The 19,152-nt window shown below is 51.6% G+C and overlaps 1 protein-coding gene across 1 annotated transcript in view; it reads right to left on the bottom strand.

Annotated features, from left to right (window-relative positions):
- CCT4 (chaperonin containing TCP1 subunit 4) overlaps positions 1-19,152 on the bottom strand; it is a 472,029-nt gene that overhangs the window by 196,197 nt on the left and 256,680 nt on the right. The window lies entirely within an intron of this gene.

Genomic DNA, 19,152 nt, shown 5'->3' with positions numbered 1-19,152 from the left:
CTGGGAATCCTTGGTAAAGAAAAAAATCAGTATCAGTTTCGTTTCTGATCTGTCTTTCTTAGTAGTAACCAAACACTGATCTCTGGGTCATACTGCCCCCAGCCAATGACTGCCCTCTCCCAAAGCCCCGCCACTAGCAGCCATACTCGGATTTGGTAGCACGCCAAGAGGCAGTATGACCAAGTGAAGAGCCGCAGAGGGGTAGGTGGGAGAGTTACAGTTACAGGTAAGTAACTTGTTCCTTCTCCAGCATGGGGTCTGGCATGGATTCACATGCTCATGAATAAATACATAGCACTATAAACATGCACAACCACGGGAGGTGGCAAAGGCTCAACATTAAGCATTACATACAAACTCAACATTAAGCAATTCTTACCTCCTCACCAGGCTCACCTTAGGCAAACAGGTTGCGCAGTACTGCTTGGCCGACCCTGGACTCCTCCCTGGAGTCCCGATCGACGCATTAGAATCTTGTGAAGGTGTGCGTCGACCTCCACGTAGCAGCCCTGCAGATGTCCAGCAGGAGCACACCAGACAGGAATGCCGTGGTAGCAGCGATCGCTCTGGTCGAATGGGCTCGGATGGCCAGGCAGTGATCGGTTTGCCAACCAACCGGTGACAGTGCATGATGCAGCCAGAGAGCCATCTGGAAATGGAAGTCTTCGAGAGAGCCTTCCCTTGATTCACAGACCCAAAGTTCACAAACAGTTGTGACGTCTTCCGAAAACTCTTTGTGCAGTCTACGTAGAACTTCAGTGCTCTAGCTACATCCAGCGAGTGCAAAGTCCTCTCGGCCGGCGACGGGAAGAAAACTGGTAACACCAAGGGCTCGTTGAGGTGGAAGTCCTACGGCACCTTGGGCATAAAGGAGGAATGCGTCCTCAGCACCACCCTCGTGTCATGAAAAGTCAAGTATGGAGGCTTGCAAGATAGGGCCTGGATCTCTCTCACTCGTCGTGCGGAGGTGATGGCCACGAGGAACGCTGTCTTCCATGACAGGAACTTCAAAGGCGCCAAATGCATAGGCTCGAATGGGGCCCCCATGAGCCTGTTCAGCACCACATTAAGCTCCCACGCCGGAGCAGGAGCCTTCAACGGCGGGAATGATCGGAAAAGTTCCTTCATAAATTCCTTCACCAGGCGATGAGACCACAAGGACGCCCGTCCCGTAGTCCTGGTATATCGGGAGATGGCAGCCCGATGTGTTTTGATGGAGGCGTGAGCCAGTCCAGCTTTGGCCAGCGACAGTAGGTACGGCACTACTCAAGGGGCCGTAATTCGCAGAGGGTTAATCTTCTGTGCACGGCACCAGATAGAGAACCTCTTCCATTTAGGACCGTAACACTTGAGAGTTGAGGACGCCATGTCCTTTGCAAGAACCTCTGCAATCAGCCAGTATATCGTACCCTTCAAACTCTAGTCCTGCAGGAGCCAGGCCTGCAAGTTCAGCGACTGTGGGTCGTGATGGAGAATGGCGCCTCCTTCTCTGGAGAGAAGATCCGCTTCCGCCGGCAGCTTGACTGGTGGTGACGTTGACAAGTCCAGAAGGTCCGGGAACCCGATCTGCCTCGACCACGCCGGTACGAGGAGGATCATCCTGCACCTGGACTTCTTGAGCTGGTTGATGAGGAGCAGCAACGGCGGGAACGCGTATAGAAACAGGTCATCCCAGGGGAACGAGAAAGCATCACCCATGCTCCTCGGCTCTGGGAACCTGCTGGCGAACCTCTGGCACTTGGAGTTTGTCGCCGTCGCAAACAGGTCAATCTGGGGTTTGCCCCATCGATGGAAGAGCCGATCCACTTGATCCTGGCGGAGTTCCCACTCGTGGCACGAGCGCAGCTCCCTTCTGAGAGTAGGCGATGGTGTTTTTTATTCCTGCCAATTGGAAGGGAACCAGGAACATCCCCTGGGCGACGGCCCAGTGCCACAGATCCTGGGCCTCCTTGGATAGGGCTGGGGATCTGGTGCCCCCTTGCTTCCGTATGTAGAACATCGTGGTGGTGTTGTCGGTGAACATCCTCACCATCTTGTCCTTGAGGGACGGAAGGAACGACTTGAGAGCCCAGAACACTGCTCGGAGCTCCAGAACATTGATGTGGAGAGACCTCTCCTCCGGGAGCCAAAGGCCTCTTGCGTGGAGATCTCCGGTGTGGGCCTCCCAACCCTCCAGAGGCGTCCGTCGTCACCACCTCCTGAAACGCCAGGGTTTGGAAGTCTGTGCCTGTAGTGAGGTGAGCACGGGTGCCCCACCATAGGATCGCCCGACGGAACTCCTCGTCGAAAGGGATCCTGTCCTCAAAGCAGCCCGTTGCCTGAAACCAGCGGGCTTCGAAGAACTCTTGTAGCGGACGCATCCGAAGTCTGCAAAGGGGTATAAGATCAATGCATGAGGACATCATCCCGAGAAGGGACTTTATGGACCTCACCCTGGCCACGTCCGTGGCTAACAGGTGCCGCACCTTGCCCAGGATGGTCTTGGTCCTCTCCTCTGAAGGGGAGGCCAATTGCCCCACTGTATCGAGCTTCGCTCCCAGAAACAGTGCTACTTGCGATGGAACCAGGTGGGATTTGGGGTAGTTGATGGCGAACCCCAGCTCCGTGAGCAACCGGACGGTCCTCGCAGTGTGTTCAACAGCGAGTTCCATTGTCCTTGCCCGGATTAGCCAGTCGTCCAGGTAGGGGTAGACGTGGATCCCCTGCAGGCGCAGCCGCGTCTCCGGCGGTGCCAGGCGCTTGGTGAAAACCCTGGGTGCCGACTTTAATCCGAACGGTAGGGCTCTGAATTGGTAGTGGCGTCCCTGAACCATGAACCTGAGGAACTTCCTGTGCCTTTTCAGAATGGGTATGTGGAAGTAAGCATCCTCCAGGTACGACGACGATAGGAAGTCGCCTTCCTCCAGCTGTCCCAGCACGTGCTGGAGGGTGACCATCCTGAATTTCTGCGCCTTGATGTATTTGTTTAACCGACGCAGGTCCAGGATGAGGCGCCAACCGCCTGTCTTCTTTCTGACGAGGAAGTACCTTGAGTACACTCCGGAGCCCCGGAGCCTCCTGGGGACGAGCTCGATGGCACCTTTCTTGAGCATCGCCCTTACCTCCAACAGCAGTTGAGGGACGCGATTCTCCTTCCTGGCCACGGGAGGAATGCGAGGGCACTTCTTTTGGAATTGAAGTGCCCATTGTCCAGGGTGTCCAACACCCAACGGTCAGAGAAGGACTCCCACACGCTGACGAACTCCTCCCACAGGGGTGCTTCGGTTGGGGCCTGACAGCACGGCCGGGTCAGTCTTGCTTGTGGGCGGCCTTGCCGACGACGGGATCCCCCCCCTTGCTTGCCGCGACCTCTGTAGGCCTCCTGGGAAGAGGAGCAGGCCGCCTGGCGGTAAGTGGAGGAGCCACCGCTGGATCCTTTGGAGGCACCCTGTCTGCCTCCCGAGCTCCGAAAGGGCTGTCGCTGTTGAAGCACCCCTAGGGCCCGGGTCGTCTCCGAGTCGGTCTTGATGACCTGTAGAGACTCGTCCACCGCCTTACCAAAAAGGTTGTTGCCGTCGAACGGCATGTCCAACACTCTGGTCTGGACGTCCTGGCAAAAATCAGTCGCCTTGAGCCATCCTTGTCATCTGAGGCAAACTCTGTTGCCCAGTTGGCGAAATCCGGTATCAGCAATGTCCGTTGCCACCGGTATGGCGTGATCCGACGCCACCTCACCTTCCTGCTGAATTTCTAAGGCCTCCGCCCTCTTGTCGTCAGGCAGGAAGTCTAGCAGGGGAGCCATCTTGAACCAGAGCTCCCTGTCGTAGCGGGCCACGATAGCTAAGGCATTGGCCGCCTTAATCGTCGTCGCCGCCGACGAGATGACTCGTCGTCCCATGGAGTCCAACATCTTGCCCTCACTGTCCGGCAGGGAAGTGAAGTTGAAGCCGCCGCACCCGCTGCCTTCTTCTTAGCAGCTGCCGAGACGACAGAGTCCGGCATGGGCTGGGCCCTGAGGCACAAGGGGGTGGCATCGGGGACTCGGTACTTCATACCTGTCCCTCTTGGCGGGTGTCGTGGAAGGGTTCTTGAGGACAGCAAGCCCCCAATTCCAGATGTCGTCGAGCAAAGGCACCGCGAGGACCGTCTTCCCTTGGCCTCTCGTCGTTGGTACAGAAACCCCTTTTTTTGTTCTTCAGGGCAGAGCTGGAAGAGCTCGGATGCCCTGGTTATGGCGTGGAAAGAGCCAATTTCGTCGGCTGGAGAAGCCTGCAAGTGGGGGAGACTGGGTGGAGGGGGGTGATGACTGGATGTCCGCTGTGTCATCGCCGCCGTCATCGTCCGTCCCCATCGCTGTAACCGTCGCCGTATCCTCTCTAGGGTCCGGCGAGGGGGATACGGGGTCCATAGGTCTCGCAGGCACGAAGGGCGGAGCGGGTGGACTCTCCTCGCTTGTTCGGAGGGCTTCCCGACGGGCCTGGTTCTGGATCCTCCGTCGGGGTCCGTGGTAATCTCGTCACATAAGGATTGGATTGCCAACAAAATGGCCGCCGAGCTATCCTGGGGCTCGGGCAATGGCTGCGACGGAGGGGATGGCCGCTCCACTGGGCCCTCTTCGTCGGCATCGTCGCTATCTTCGATCACGTCAGCAGGGACCGTCCCCTGGGATCGAACCTTCTCGAACTTCTCGTTGAGGCCTATGAGCCTCTCGTTGAGGCCCTTCCCGGTTTCCACCAGATCCTCCTCAGAGGCTGATTCCGAGTCTGTACTGGCCACCGGGCCCCCTCCCCCCCACCCAACCCCCTCTTTTTCCACCGGGGACTTCACGGTGGTCTTAACGATGGGCTGGAAAGAGGATTCCCTTTGCGGTGGCAGGGATACTCTGGGCCCAGAGGCTGTTTTCCCCTCCCCACTTCGATAGAGGCCTTTGCCGGCTGGATCAAATCCCTCACCACCTTAGGTGCGTCCTGGGCCTTCGCCTTGGGGGGAGGGTCAGTGCCTCGCCCCTTCGGGTCACTTTGAGATCGACTGGGGCTGCTCCAGCAGTTTACCCGGGTTCTCGGACGACTTCTTCCCCGAACCAGAGCGCTGGCTCGTGGTTGAACGTGCCGGGGAAGTCGCGCCCTGCCTGGCAGCCGTAGAGCCCGACCTTTCGGCACTCCCGGTGCCTGTGGACTCGCGGTGCTTGGCCTTCTGTTGGGCCCCTGTCGCCGGGGTGCCCTCACAGGACTTAGAAGCCCGCTCAGACTTTTTCTTCGCCTTCTCACCTGCTATGCCCTTCTCCAGCCACGCGGCGAGAACAACGATCTTGTTTGGTCCGTTCCGAAAGGCTCTTGCAGAACGCACAGTCCTCCTCCACGTGCGACTTGTCCTCATGAAGGCAGTAGAGACATCGCGAATGCTCGTCCTCCTTGAAAACATTTTGTAATCCGCACCCAGGGCAGCACCTGAACAGCTTGGATCCGGGCGTCGAGCTTCCCTTGTCCTGGGCCATGTCCGTTGAGGTAGGCCGGAGATATTCCGGAATCCTCCAAGAAGCGTAAACTCGACGAAAACTTCACCCTTGAGGGGCATAGAAGAATTCCGAAACGGGTCCCCGTTATCAGAAGTAGAAATGGTGGAGCTTGAGGCACGATTAAACCGAAAAAAATTGTAAAATCTCCTGAAAAAGCACGAAAACGCTGCAAAAACTCGAGAGCTAAAGCACGAGGACTCCCAACACTTGAGCGTGCGGTAAAAATCTGAGGATGGCTGCCAGGGGCGGGGCTTGGGGAGAGGGCAGTCATTGGCTGGGGGCAGTATGACCCAGAGATCAGTGATTGGTTACTACTAACAAAGATCAGAAACGAAACCAATACTGATTTTTTCTTTACCGAGGATTCCCAGCCTGACGACTGGGAATATTCATGAGCATGTGAATCCATGCCAGACCCCATGCTGGAGAACTATAGTGACCGGTCCCCTAAATAAAATAAAAAACGGGTTTCCTGAGCGGTTTTAGTAGAAGCCATTTTAAAATAAATCCTCTCTGCTCACTGAAGCAGGGTATGGTTCCAGAAGAACAAGTTACTTCTTACCTTGTAACGTTCTTTCGATGGGATGTTCCTCCGACGTATTCCCTTATCTTTAATAATTCATCTCCAGCTTGCTGGCCTCGGAAATTCTCTGTAGAGGGCCCATCGACGTCCGCCGAGTCGATGTCCCTCGTCAGCCACCGTATCGGAGCCGACGTCACCATGCCCATAAATAGCCACGCGCGGGGTCCGTTGATCAGTTCCGATTTGTAGCATCAGATCAGTCATGCCTGAATTGGTTATTGACCTTGAAGGAGCGTAAGATGCAACCACAAGGGAAGTATTACTGTGGGGATGGATGGGAGGGGCGATAAGGAATACGTCGGAGGAACATCCCATCAAAAGAACGTTACAAGGTAAGTAGTAACTTGTTCTTCGATGGGATTGTGTCCTCCGACGTATTCCTTATCTTTGATAGACTCCCATAGCAGTGGCATGTAATTGGAGATGGGAGTAATAATGTCATATCCCTTTTAGGAATGAACCGAATGTAATACGGCTTTGCCAAATCTGGTCTCTTGACTAATGGAGGAATCCAGGATGTAAAATTGTGAATTTATTTGCGGACAACCATGTGGCAGCCGCACATATGTCTCGGACCGGTACCCCTCTTTGGAGGGCCGAAGAGGCTGCGATACCCCTGGTTGAATGAGCCCTAAGATTTTGGGGTGGCTCTTTCCCTGCCAGTTTCTAACATTCCAGAATGGCCAAAATAATCCACCTGGAAATGGTCTGTTTTGTTATGGGTAGTCCCAATTTGTGACCTGAGTATCCTACAAACAGTTGGTCTGCGTGCCTAATCCTAGCCAGTCTGCTGATGTAAAAGCTCAGAGCTCGCCTTGGGTCCAGCCTATGTAGCCTTTCTTCCTCTTTCCCCGAATGGGGAGGAGGGTAGAACGAAGGTAAGGTAATTTTGAGTGATATGAAATTCAGAAACCACCTTAGGGAGGAAATTAGGCTTCACCTGTAGGACAACTTTGTCCTTATGGAAAATTGTATTGGGGGGGACTGGGGGGTGTTACAAGAGAGCTTGTAATTCGCTCACCCTCCTAGCAGATGTTTGTGCTACCAATAGGACAGTTTTAAGAGCGAGAAATCCCAGCGAACAAGAATGGAGTGGTTCGAATGGAGCACCCATTAGGAAATTTAAGACTAAATTTAAGTCCCATAAGGGAACTTGGAATGGACTTGGGGGATAAACATTAGTTAATCCCCTGAGAAATTATTACTAGAGGTAGTTAGAAATACAATGGTTCCTCCACAGTGCACTTGAAGATAGAAAGCGCTGCGAGATAGCCTTTTACAGTGCCAACTTGAAGGCCTGAGTTTGCCAAGTAGAGTAGAAAAGATAACACCGTTGGTGTACCACATGAAAAAGGGTCGATATTCCCTTCTCTACACCAGCTGCAAAATTTGTTCCAACGGCAGTGGTATAAAGACTTTGTTGCTGGCCTTCTGGCCGAAAGCAACACCTCCATTACTTCATCAGGGAGGTCCCAATCCTTGTACCTCACCCTTTCAGAAGCCAAGCGTGAAGGTTGAGGGTTCTGATGTCTGGATGGAGAACCTGACCTCCCTTCTGTGAGAGAAGATTCTCTTTGAGTGGAAGACGGATTGGAGGACAGATGGGCATATCTATAAGGTCTGGGTACCACGTTCTCCTGGCCCAGTCCGGGGCAATTAGGATCATAGTTTTCCGGAATCTTCTCAACCTCCTGATCATTTGAGGAATAACATGGACTGGTGCAAACGCGTAAAGGAGTGGGAACTCCCAGTCCACTAGGAACACGTCCCCTAGAGCTCCTCTCGGGGGAAATTCCCTTGAACAGAACAGATTGCACTTCCTGTTGGTGCTGGTGGCGAACAGATCTACCTGAGGGGTTCCCCAAAGGGCGAAGATCTCTTGAAGGACTTCCTGAGCTAGCTCCCACTCGTGGGAGACTGCTCTGCCTGCTCAGAGCGTCCGCTGTCAAGTTCTTCTCTCCGGCTAGGTGGACTGCCGATAGAGATTCCTTCCTGAATTCTCTCTCTGCACAGTGGCAGTGACCCTACGCCTCCTCTTGTTGAGGTAGTGCATGGCCACCGTGTTGTCCGTCATTATCAGGACCTTTCTCCCCTGTACTGATGGCAGGAAAGCTTTCAGCGCTAGTCTGATCGCTCTCAGCTCTAATAGGTTGATGTGTAGTCTGGACTGCGATGGAGACCAACAACCGCTGATGGTCAAGTCGTTGGCATGGGCTCCCCATGGTTGCCAAAACAGTTCTCCTTTCAAGATGTTCTCTGGATAGGCCCACCATTGAAGGTCGTGGACTACCTTGGCAGGAATCCGGAGGAGTTCTGTCATTCTCCCTGAGAATTGCGACAACCGAGTTCAGTGCCCACTGAAGAGATCTCATTCTCAGGCGAGCCTCTGGCACAAGGAAGATGCAGGATGCCATGAGGCCTAGCAACCTCAAAAAGTCGAAGGCTGGAGACGTTGGACATTTTGAAAATTGTTGACCATCTGCAGAATATCTCAAGCCCTCCCCTCTGGTGGCGAGGCTTTTCCCAGGGAAGTGTCCAGGACCGCTCCAATGAACTGGAGTCTCTATGAACTGGAGTCTCTGTGATGGTATCATCTGTGACTTCTTTAAATTGAGCGAGAAGCCCAGTCTGTGAAGGAAATGGCAGAAATAATCTAGCTGGGCCTGGGCCTGTTCCGAAGATACAGCCCTGATCAGCCAATCGTCCAGGTAGGGGTAGACGTGGATCCTTTCCCTCCTTAGACTCGCAGCCACTACCGACATTAGCTTGGTGAAGACCTTTGGGGCAGAGGTCAGCCAAATGGCAGAACTCGAAATTAATAATGAGAGTCGCCAATTGCGAACCTCAGGTATTTCCTGTGTTTGAGATGGATTGGCACATGGAAATAAGCATCCTGAAGGTCCAGAGATACCAGCCAGTCCTGGAGCTGAAGGATCTGAGAGAGTTACCATCTTGAACTTGTCCTTCCTGAGGAACTTGTTCAATTCTCGTAAGTCCAGGATGGGTCTCAGTCCTCCGTCCTTCTTTGGTATGAGAAAGTAGGGGGAGTACCAGCCCTTGTTCCTGTCCGCTACAGGTACCGGCTCTATGGCACCTTTCTCTAGCAGGTCTATAATTTCCTGCAAGAGGAGCGGATCTGGAACTTTTAGAGAGCTGTGCCCCGGTGGATGACTCTGAGGGATGTGTAGAAAAGGTAGGCAGTAACCCTGGGCAACTGTCTCCAATGCCCAAGCATCGGACGTAATGGCCTGCCATTCCGTCAGATGGTGAGTTAACCTGCCCCCTACAGGTGTTGTGTGGAAACACCTCAGAGTGGTTTGGGGGCGGCTGATGCAGATGCTGAGGGTAAAGAGGCAGCTGCTGCGGCGGCTTTAGGACTTTTGACCGGTCCACCTCGGGTGGATCTCCTTGGGCCTCTTTGAGCCGGCTGTCGTCCACCTTTCCCGAATGCAGAATAATAGCGAAAGAACTGTCCTCTCCCAGAGGTTCCCGAGGGGCAAAAAGGAGTTTGGTGGATTGCAGCTCCTTAAGATTTTGCCGCTGCTTTAGATGTCTGCAACTTTTCCAGACTGTCATCAGCCTTTTTACTGAATAAAGAGCCGTCAAAGAGCATATTCAAAAGTCTGGCCTGTACACCTGGAGCAAAGCCAGACTTTCGCAACCACGCATGCCTGCGGATTGTCGTACTTGTCGCCATGGCCCTGCTGATACTGTCAGAGGAATCAATGCCAGTTTGAAGTGACTCGCACATGGCATCTTTGCCATCTTTGATGCTGTTAAGGAAGGCTTCCCTTTCCTCTGCTTCCGGTATGCAGTCAGCCGCTGATGAAGCACACTCCCACAGTGTGTGACTGAACCTGTCGAGCGCACAGGTGGCGTTGATGGACTTCAACGCCATACTACAAGCAGAAAAGACTTTTTGCCATAGCATCATACCTTTTGTCATCTCTATCCTGTGGGACAGTAGGGTAAGCGGATCTGCTGCTTGATGAAGTTGCCGCTTGAACCACCAGGCTCTCTGGTAAGTATTCAGGGTCAGCCGCAGCTACCCTATACTTGGCTGAAAATCTATTGACTGCAGGGATAACCTCAGGAGTTTCCCAATTAGATGAAATCTTCCTTGCAAGACTGCATGGATCCTCCTGTGGACCTTTGTCTAGTATGTCTGTCAGGTCATCCTGTTGAAAAACAGGTGAAGGCGCAGACCAACCCATAATTCAATAATCCTTGCCATCAGGGTTCTATAGGGTGTTTCGGCATGTTCCCCTGGGTCTGGTTTGACAAATTCCACTTCTGGGGAAGTGTTCAGCCCACTTGCCTCATGTAATGCTTCCTGTAGGTCTTTCAACCTTCTTTCCTCAGAGGTAAAATCCTCTGAAACAGGTATTGTGGTCCTCTGCAACCCGAAGGTTTCCTTGTCAGAATCCTTCCCGTCTTCATAGATTGAAGATAATCCGGGGTACTCCGACCTCAGAAATGGTGTAAAACCCATTTCTAAGGCTGAAGGAGCCAAACTCGTCATTATTGGGTGAGAAAACGTCGATGTTGTCGACACCGATGTGACAGGCTTCGAAGGCGCCGAGAAAGGTGTCGAGAAAACTGGAAGAGGCCTCGAAGAACTCGAGAGGATCGGGATTCTACTCGAGGATGGTCTCGGCGTCGTACCGGAGGCTCTTGGTATCACCGTTGGCTGTGAAGTAGCCATGGTTTTCTCTTTCATCGGCGTCGATGTCGACGATGGCATCGATTCGATCAACCGATGCATTGAAGAAACCTTCGACAACTGCGTCCAAGATGGTGCCTTCTTACCCGATGGCCCGTGGCGCTCTCGGGTGAACTCTTTCGCCGGGTGCAGCGACTCGCAGCATTTCGAATTTTTGGGTTTTTCACCCGGGGTATCACTCTCAGCTGTCTTCGAGGGGGTCGAGGCCGCTTTCTCAAAGACGCTTAACATTTTCTTCCTGAATTCCTCCCACTCGGCCCGAGAGCTGTGTTTTGTGGGGCAGGAGACCCTATCTGGGCAAGCAGAAGATGACGAGGAAGGGGATCTTCAACGTCTCTTCTTTGAGTGTCTAGATCTCGACGAATGGTGGGAGCTACTTCGAGACCTAGAATGGGAATGCTTTTGACGGCGAGGAGACGAATGCCTCGACCGAAGAAACTTTCTAGGAGGTTTTGACTGAGTTACCTCTCTCGAGCTTCCCCTTGCGCTCCTTCAAGGCTTTCGCCGTTCATGGATATGCAGTCATCACACTCCGAACAATGGTGCTCGACTCCCAAGCACCACAAGCAGATCCTGTGTGGATCTGTTTGACATTTTCTTACCGCAGTCTCGACATTTTTTGAAGCCGGACCGCGGAGTCGTCGGTTCCGATGAAGAAGCCATCGAGAACGAGTTGGTATTCGAGTAAATATAAGAGGTTTTATCTGACTGAACAACGATATTCCGAGGCCCCACGAAGCGCGGAAAAATAGAACTGCGCAACGGACGCCGCGCGTGGCTATTTATGAGCATGGTGACGTCGGCGCCGATCCGGTGGCTGTCGAGGGACATCGACTCGGCGGACGTCGACGCGCAGCGCCCTCTACAGAGAAAACATTTGAGGCCAGCAAGCTGGAGACGAATTGTTAAAGATAAGGAATACGTCGGAGGACACTATCCTTTCGAAAGACAGGCCGACATGTGACTTCGTAACGGAGGAAACTCGTGTGAACAACGCCCATGTGAGTATATACTCTTGTAAGTGATAACAAAAATGAACAAAATGGGAACATGTATGTATGGTATTTTGGTGATGTGAAAGATATTATGGTGCCCCTTTTGCCTTCGAAAGGGAGGCCACCACCATCTCGATCGTAGAGGATGATTTGGCCTGGACCACCTGGGCCTTCACCGGCAGCTCGGGCACCTTTTCCTACCTGGCCTTCTCCACGGACGGTTTGGACACCTTGCCCTGTTTGGCCATCCCCAGCGTTTCCCGCAGCTTCCGCAGGGTATGACTTTCTCTTGGATTAAGAGCTGGAGCGTCGGCTGGATATCGAGGCAGACGGAGACTATGAACTTGTCTTGACCGTCGCAGGACCTGCTGGAGCGGCGACCCCGAACGAAGCTGACTTGCGGTGCGTGGCCTTGGTGTGGGCCCCCAACGAATGAGCACCCTCAAAGGACTTAGAAGTCAACTCAGGTTGGCTGCATCCGAAGAGGCATGCCCCCGAGAATCACCTGGGGTAGAGGCCCTGGACTTGAGCCATGCCACCAACTGGACTTGTCGGTCATTCATTGTGTGTTTGGTGAAGCCACAGCAGATCTCACAATATATGTGCCGGGTGAAGACAAAGGCACTGGGAATGCTTGTCATCCGAAAAAAAAATCCCAAAACCGCAGCTGGTGCACAGCTTGAAGAGGGAAGCTCGGTCATAGTCGTCCTCTGACATGATCCAGCGTGGTGTAGGCCTGAAGACTTCTGGAAGCTTCCAAGAAGAACACTATGATTTCTTCCCTTGAGGGGCGATGAAAGATGCCGAAAAACTGGTCCCGTTAATCAGAAGGATGAGCGATGGAGCACACAGGTTCAACTGAACCGAAAACAGTTTCTCTAGTAAAAAACAGGAAAAAACGCAAAGTCTCCCAACATTTGAACGTGCAGTAAAAATCTGAAGATGGCTGCCAGAGGAGGGGCTTAGGTACAGGGCAGTCATTGGCTGGGGCAGTATGACCCAGAGCTCATCGATTGGTTTATAGGAGAAAGACAGTTTAGAAACAAAACTGAAACTCTTTTACCAAGGATTCCAAAACTGACAGGGAATATTCATGAGCATGTGAATCCATGCCAGACCCCATGCTGGAGAATAGGTATCAATGTAGCACTCCACATAAGGTGGTGTGTGCTAATCTCCTAGTCTATAATGTTTTAGGATGGATACAAAGTATCCCTCTATCCTTAAGAACTGTTAGTAAAGGTAAGGTAACAATGTCAAAGGACAACCCAGCAACACTGCACATAAGTTGCAGTGTGCTGCAAAAGTAAACACAGATGCCTTTAAAGAGATAGAGGAAATCAGACTCCATAGTAAAGATAAAACACAGAACAGAGGCACAAAAGTCAGAGCAATTGAGAAAGAATGAGGGGGAAAAGGGCTCCCCTCATTCAGGATAGAAAGAAAAAGGTCGAGAAGTCGAGCATGAAGTGCTGGGTGGTCTCACTAGGAGAGCGGATGAAGCACAACAATGACAAATCTAAATACCTGTCCTCCTTCAGATCGCCACTAACACGAATGTTTTGGCCAATACTTGTTTACCAGTTTTCACTGCTTAGTATTGCACTAATCTAACCCATTTGAGGACTATTCACTTATAAATCAAGAATAAACACTGTCAAATGACTTTCAATGAACTGCTTATGTAAGTCAAATATTGGACGGACCACTTCTCGTAAAATTCCTATTGTAAAGGTATGGTGTTCAATTTTACAAGTGGAAAGCCAACAAGAACTTTCCTTCATTCACCACCCCACAGAGCTGACCAACCTTTCGACCGCCAAAAATCTTAAAAAATAAAATTTAAAAAAAACAGATCATAGTGTTATGACCCGTGTTGGTTCCTCACAAATCCATCTGAATTAGTATTCTTATTATAATGGAGCCTTGTTCATCAAGGTTGAACAGAACTGGTCCCCAGCTGAAGCAGTTTGGTTGTGGCTAATGGAGACGTTGCATTAATTAAAAACTGCCTGTTGGTCAAATTACTATAGATTGTACCAAACAAACATTCTTCAACCAAACCATTAATTTTTTTTTTTAAGCATATTTTTATTGAGAGAGCAGGTCAGCAGCGAGATACAATATTAACATGTCAAAACATAGCTTGATCATTTACAGCCTTCAATTTAAGGGAAAGGGGGAGGGGAAGAGGGAGGCATCACAGATCACAGACATGAGAGTAACCAGTGCAAGAGTAGTAGATATTACAAGTCAAGGCGAGGTCCTAGGTGTTACATCAGGGTCTGAGTCCAGGCCGCACAGATAGAAGCGTAGCAGTGACCATATACCTTTGGGGCGACATGCCGCCGGAACCGACAATACAAATAATTCCTCGTCATCATTTACCATACAAAGGTCTTTTAAAAAAGTGGTTCTGGTTGCGGCGGTGGAGGACTTCCAACATTTAAGAATACACCGTTTAGCAATAATACAAGCAATGTTAAATAATCGCCTTGTGGTTTCCTTCACTTTACCTATATCGCCCAGCAGGTATTTCAAAGGGGAGAGAGTCGCCGGGATGGCTGCGATGTCTTCAAGGAGCTTTGCAACTTCCTTCCAGAACTCGGCTATCAGCGGACATGACCAGTACATATGATAAGACCCTGCATTGGGGGCGTCACATTTGGGGCAGGCACCTGTGCAATTTTCCACAAATTTAGCCGGGGAATAGTGTAATTGGTTTAAAACTTTGAACTGAATCAGCCGGAACCCAGCATTCATGGACACTGATCGAGTAAGTTGACAGTACCGGGCCCAGCGGACCTCGTCTATTTGAGTGCCCACGTCCCGCTCCCAGATTTCTCTCATCGTATTGCGCGATGGGGAGTGGGTCTGCACCAATGAATATAGCATAGAGACCCCCTTGCTTTGACCGTCCATCTACACTAGTGACCTAATGCATGCATGGGATTGGGGTTCTTGTGGAAATGTCGGCCACTTCGCCGAGAAAGCAGCCCTCATTCTATAATATTGAAGGCGTTTAAGTTGGCCCCTCCCCACCGCTTCAGTGAATGTCGTGAGATCACAGAACTCCCCATCCGGGAACATGTCGCGTAGTGTGAAAAGTTTGTTAGGGTCCCAGGATTGTTAGAGGGCTCGGTCGAATGTGGGGGAAATGCTGGAGAAGTCCCAAAGGGGGACTTCCGGGTCATAGGGGGATTCGAGTCCTAGCCTCTTGTAAAGTCTGGCCCAGGCATGAGAGGTTGTGTATACTGGATCGAACGGGCATATGTCCCCATAGCTTGGATTGAGAAGGACTGAGCGTATGTTGTTTGGGCGAACAGAGTGCTTTTCGATCACTATGTGGGGGGCAGTGTCCTCTGGGTCGAACCAATGTTTTGCAAATTGCGCCTGTGCGCATAGATAATAAAGCTCGAAGTCTGGTGCCGCGATGCCTCCCTGTACAAAAGGCTCAACCATCTTGTCCCAACCCATCCTGGCGGTTTTCCCATTCCAAATAAACGTGGAGGCGAGTGATTTAAGTTTCGAGAAAAAGGGTTTACCAAGCCAAAGTGGGATGTTATTGAAGTAATATAGGAGCTTGGGGAGAACCACCATTTTAAGTAGCGCCACTCTGCCATACAGGGATAGTGGAAGGCTAGCCCATATCTGAAATTTGGTCGAAAGGGTTGACAACAGTACCCCGTGGTTATGCATGTATAACAGGGTTTTATCTCTGGCGACCATTATCCCTAAGTAACGTACCTTGGTGGGGGCAGGTCTAAATCCCTCTATTTCGGCTAGGTCTCCCGTGCCGTCAGTAAGGGGAAATATTTCTGATTTCGGTATATTAATCCTGTAACCCGAGTGATCTGAGAATTCATGTATATCAGACATAATGTGTTGCACGTTCTCTTTGGGGTCACGGACATATAAAAGGGTGTCGTCAGCATAAAGTGATATTATCTGGGGGGGAGCCGGTCATCCTAAGGCCTCTGTGTGAGTGGTTTTGCTGTATGAATTCCGCCATTGGTTCAATGGTCAGAGCGAAAAGTATGGGTGAGAAGGGACATCCCTGCCTGGTCCCCCTGTGTAGGTGGAATGACAGGGAGAGAGTGGTGTTAGTCAGGACCTTAGCTGTCGGTTGTGTATATAATAATCGGACACAGTTGGTGTAGTACTGGCCGAACCCAAACCGCTCCAGCACTAGGAAGAGGTATGCCCAGGAAACAGTGTCAAAAGCCTTCTCGGCATCTAATGCGACCACGGCCGCCTTGGCATCTGGGTCGATCTGTGCCATAACATTGAATAGGCGTCTTAGGTTGAGAGCCGTGGACCTGGCTGGTATAAAGCCGGCCTGGTCGGGATGAACCAAGATCGGCATGTATGGCAGGAGTCTGGTTGCCAGCACTTTTGCAAAATTTTTTGCGTCAGTGTTAAAGACAGGGGTCGGTAGGACGCCATGTCTTGTGGCGGTCTACGGGGCTTCAAAAGGACGGTGATGATTGCTTCTTGCATCGATTCCGGGAGCACCCGGAGGCTCATTGCCTCCTCCCACACTTTCAGCAGTATCGGGGCTAATTCACTAGAGAATTCCTTGTATAGTTCCGCAGGAAGGCCGTCCGAGCCGGGGGAACGGCCGCTCGATAAGAGTTTTTATGGCCTCTGCAATCTCCTCTGATGTGATTGGGCTGTCTAATATATCACGGGTTCCGGCAGTTAGTGTGGGAAGATCGAGGTTGTCCAGATATTGAAACGTATCCTCTTTGTTTTTTGTATCGTGGTTGGAGTAGAGGGAGGAGTAGAACTCAGTAAAAGCAGAATTAATATCTCGGTCTTTGTTAACCGTCTCCCCAGTCGGTGTTTGTATGCTCGGGATCGGGTTGTGGTGCCTATCAGCTCTAAGCATGTTGGCCAGGAATCTCCCAGCCTTATTGCTTTCCCCGTATCGTCGGGCTTTGGCTGGAGCCGCCATGTAAAGAACCTCTCTATGGACTAGCTTGTGTAATTCTTGTGATATGTATTTGCGCCAGGGTTCCCTTATCCTGTGTGATGCTATACTCGGTCTGCAATAGGTCAATTTTTGTCTCTACCACCCCCAATTCCTCACGTACCGACTTCAACATACCAGTCGACTTGCCTAGGATGGCTCCCCGGACCCAGGCCTTGAATGCATCCCACAGTGTGGCATATGTGGCAACAGAACCTGTGTTTAGTTCCAAGAACTCAACAATCTCTACGTGCAATGATTCACATATGTTGGGGTCTCTTAGGATTGCAGGGGGCATCCTCCATCTTCTCGCCGGGGGAGAGACGTCACTAAAGTTGATGTCAAGCGATACCGGCGAGTGATCCGAAAGGGTACGGGGATGTATTTCGCATTGGGAGATCGCCCCGGAAAGGGATTGACTGACGATCCAGTAGTCAATGCGTGAGTGGGAGTCGTGCACCGACGAGTAAAAAGTATATTTCTTCTCACTTAGATGTAATGCACGCCATGCGTCCACCATACCCATCTGTTCCATCAATTGTGTTACCACCAGTGCGGCCTTGGAGGGGGTTCTGGGGACAGTCGAACGGTCCAGGGATTGGTCCAGTATCATGTTGAAATCGCCACCCCAGAGTATTTGTATCTCCCTAGGTGATGATAGCATATCCAGTATTGTACAATAAAACTGTGGGTCATCTAAATTGGGACCATAGTTATTAATCAGAAGCACTTGTTGCCCTGCCAATTCACCCCATACCAGTACGTATCTACCGTGTGGGTCTATTTTGCTGGACTGATATTTGAAACACAATTTGGGGTGTATGAGAGTCAACACTCCCTTGGATTGTGCTGAGTATTCTGTATGGTATCTGTGTGACCCCCACCTCGGTAAGAGTTTAGTATTGACCTGCCCAAGCGCATGTGTTTCCTGCAAAAAAAGAATGTGAGGGTTGTGACGTGTAATATACGCCGTGATCTTCCTTGCCTTAATCGGGTTATTTAACCCACGGATGTTCCAGGAAAGGAGCTTAACACTCAAGCCCTTATTAACCTGCGTCATGGCTGCACCTGATACTAGGCATACATCCATGCTCCCGCCCCTGTCGCGGGGAAAATGGGTATCCCGCTGCAAAACCGCTCTCTATTTTAACCGCTATAACAACCGTAAACATGGGTTCCCCGGTATTTCGGACCGCAACACCCTATTCCACTCCCAACCCCCTCCCGCATCATCAACCCCAACTGGACGATGTACCCCTAAAACCATAACTTAGGAACACTCCTGGGGGTGTGTGCTGCACTCGTACGACCGCCGACCCAGGAAGTCTGCACAGCTCCATTCCAAAAAATATTTACCTTCAGGGCCACCCTGCGGGCTTCAATTTAAAACTTTATAACAGTGTGGCATCAGAAAAAAAAAAAAGAAAAGTATATCAACCCGCGGGGTCGTCGGGTTCCACCGCGCCCTGGGGTGGCAGGTTCTGGTTTCCGGCCCGATCCCGGGTCGGTAGAGGGATGGAGGCTTCCACGTAGAGCATGGCTTCGGTTGGATTTTCAAAAAATTGAGCCCTGCCTCCATGCTGAATCCTCATTTTCGCCGGGTAGACAAGGGAGTACGGGACCTGTCGTAGTCTCAGTTGTCTCTTGACGGGCTCATAGGATCTCCTCAGTGATTGCACATTGGTAGAAAAGTCCAGATATACGTGAATCCTGTTTTCATAGAATGGGGTTTCCTTCTCCCTGGATATCTGCAGGATAGCGTCTCTGTCCCTATAATTGAGAAGACGGGCAATTATTGTACGAGGTGGAGCTCCAGGCCTGGGCGGAGGCGCCGATGTACGGTGAGCTCGCTCCACAAGGAAGTGGCCCGAAAAGGAGTCGGGGCCCAGGAGTTCCTTCAGGAGGGCCTCTACCTGACGTTCCATGGACCTTTTGCCAAAGGTTTCAGCCACCCCAACCAGACGGATATTGTTCCTCCTAGAATGGGATTCCAAGTCCTCGCATTTGGCAAGGGTTTTCCGAAGGTCCCCCTTCAGCTGGGCAATATTGCGGCCATGTTGCATCGAGTCTTCATTGGTAGCGATCCTACCTTCGGCCTCAGTAATCCGTGTGCTTTCCTTGTCCACCCTTGCCTTCAAGGAGCTAATTGTTGCCCCTATGTCGTCCAATTTAGTGTTCACTGCTAGGAAGCCGTTCTGCACCATGGCCATCAATCGGTCCACCCTCTCCTCCATTGGCAGCTCAGGGTGACTGTCCTCTTGCTGCGACGGGGGCGCCGCGGACCCGCTGGGTTGGGAATTGGCGAAGGAGTCCATTGGGCCTGTTTTCTTGGGGCGTGCTCCCTTCTGCTCGTATCGGCCCATGTGTAGACTCTGGTAGACTGCG

The sequence above is a fragment of the Ambystoma mexicanum genome, chromosome 4q (assembly GCF_040938575.1).
Source record: "Ambystoma mexicanum isolate Mex_15411 chromosome 4q, UKY_AmexF1_1, whole genome shotgun sequence".
Lineage (NCBI taxonomy): Eukaryota > Metazoa > Chordata > Amphibia > Caudata > Ambystomatidae > Ambystoma > Ambystoma mexicanum.
The sequence above is the reverse complement of the archived record's forward strand: the minus strand, read 5'-3'. Positions and strand labels throughout refer to the sequence as shown.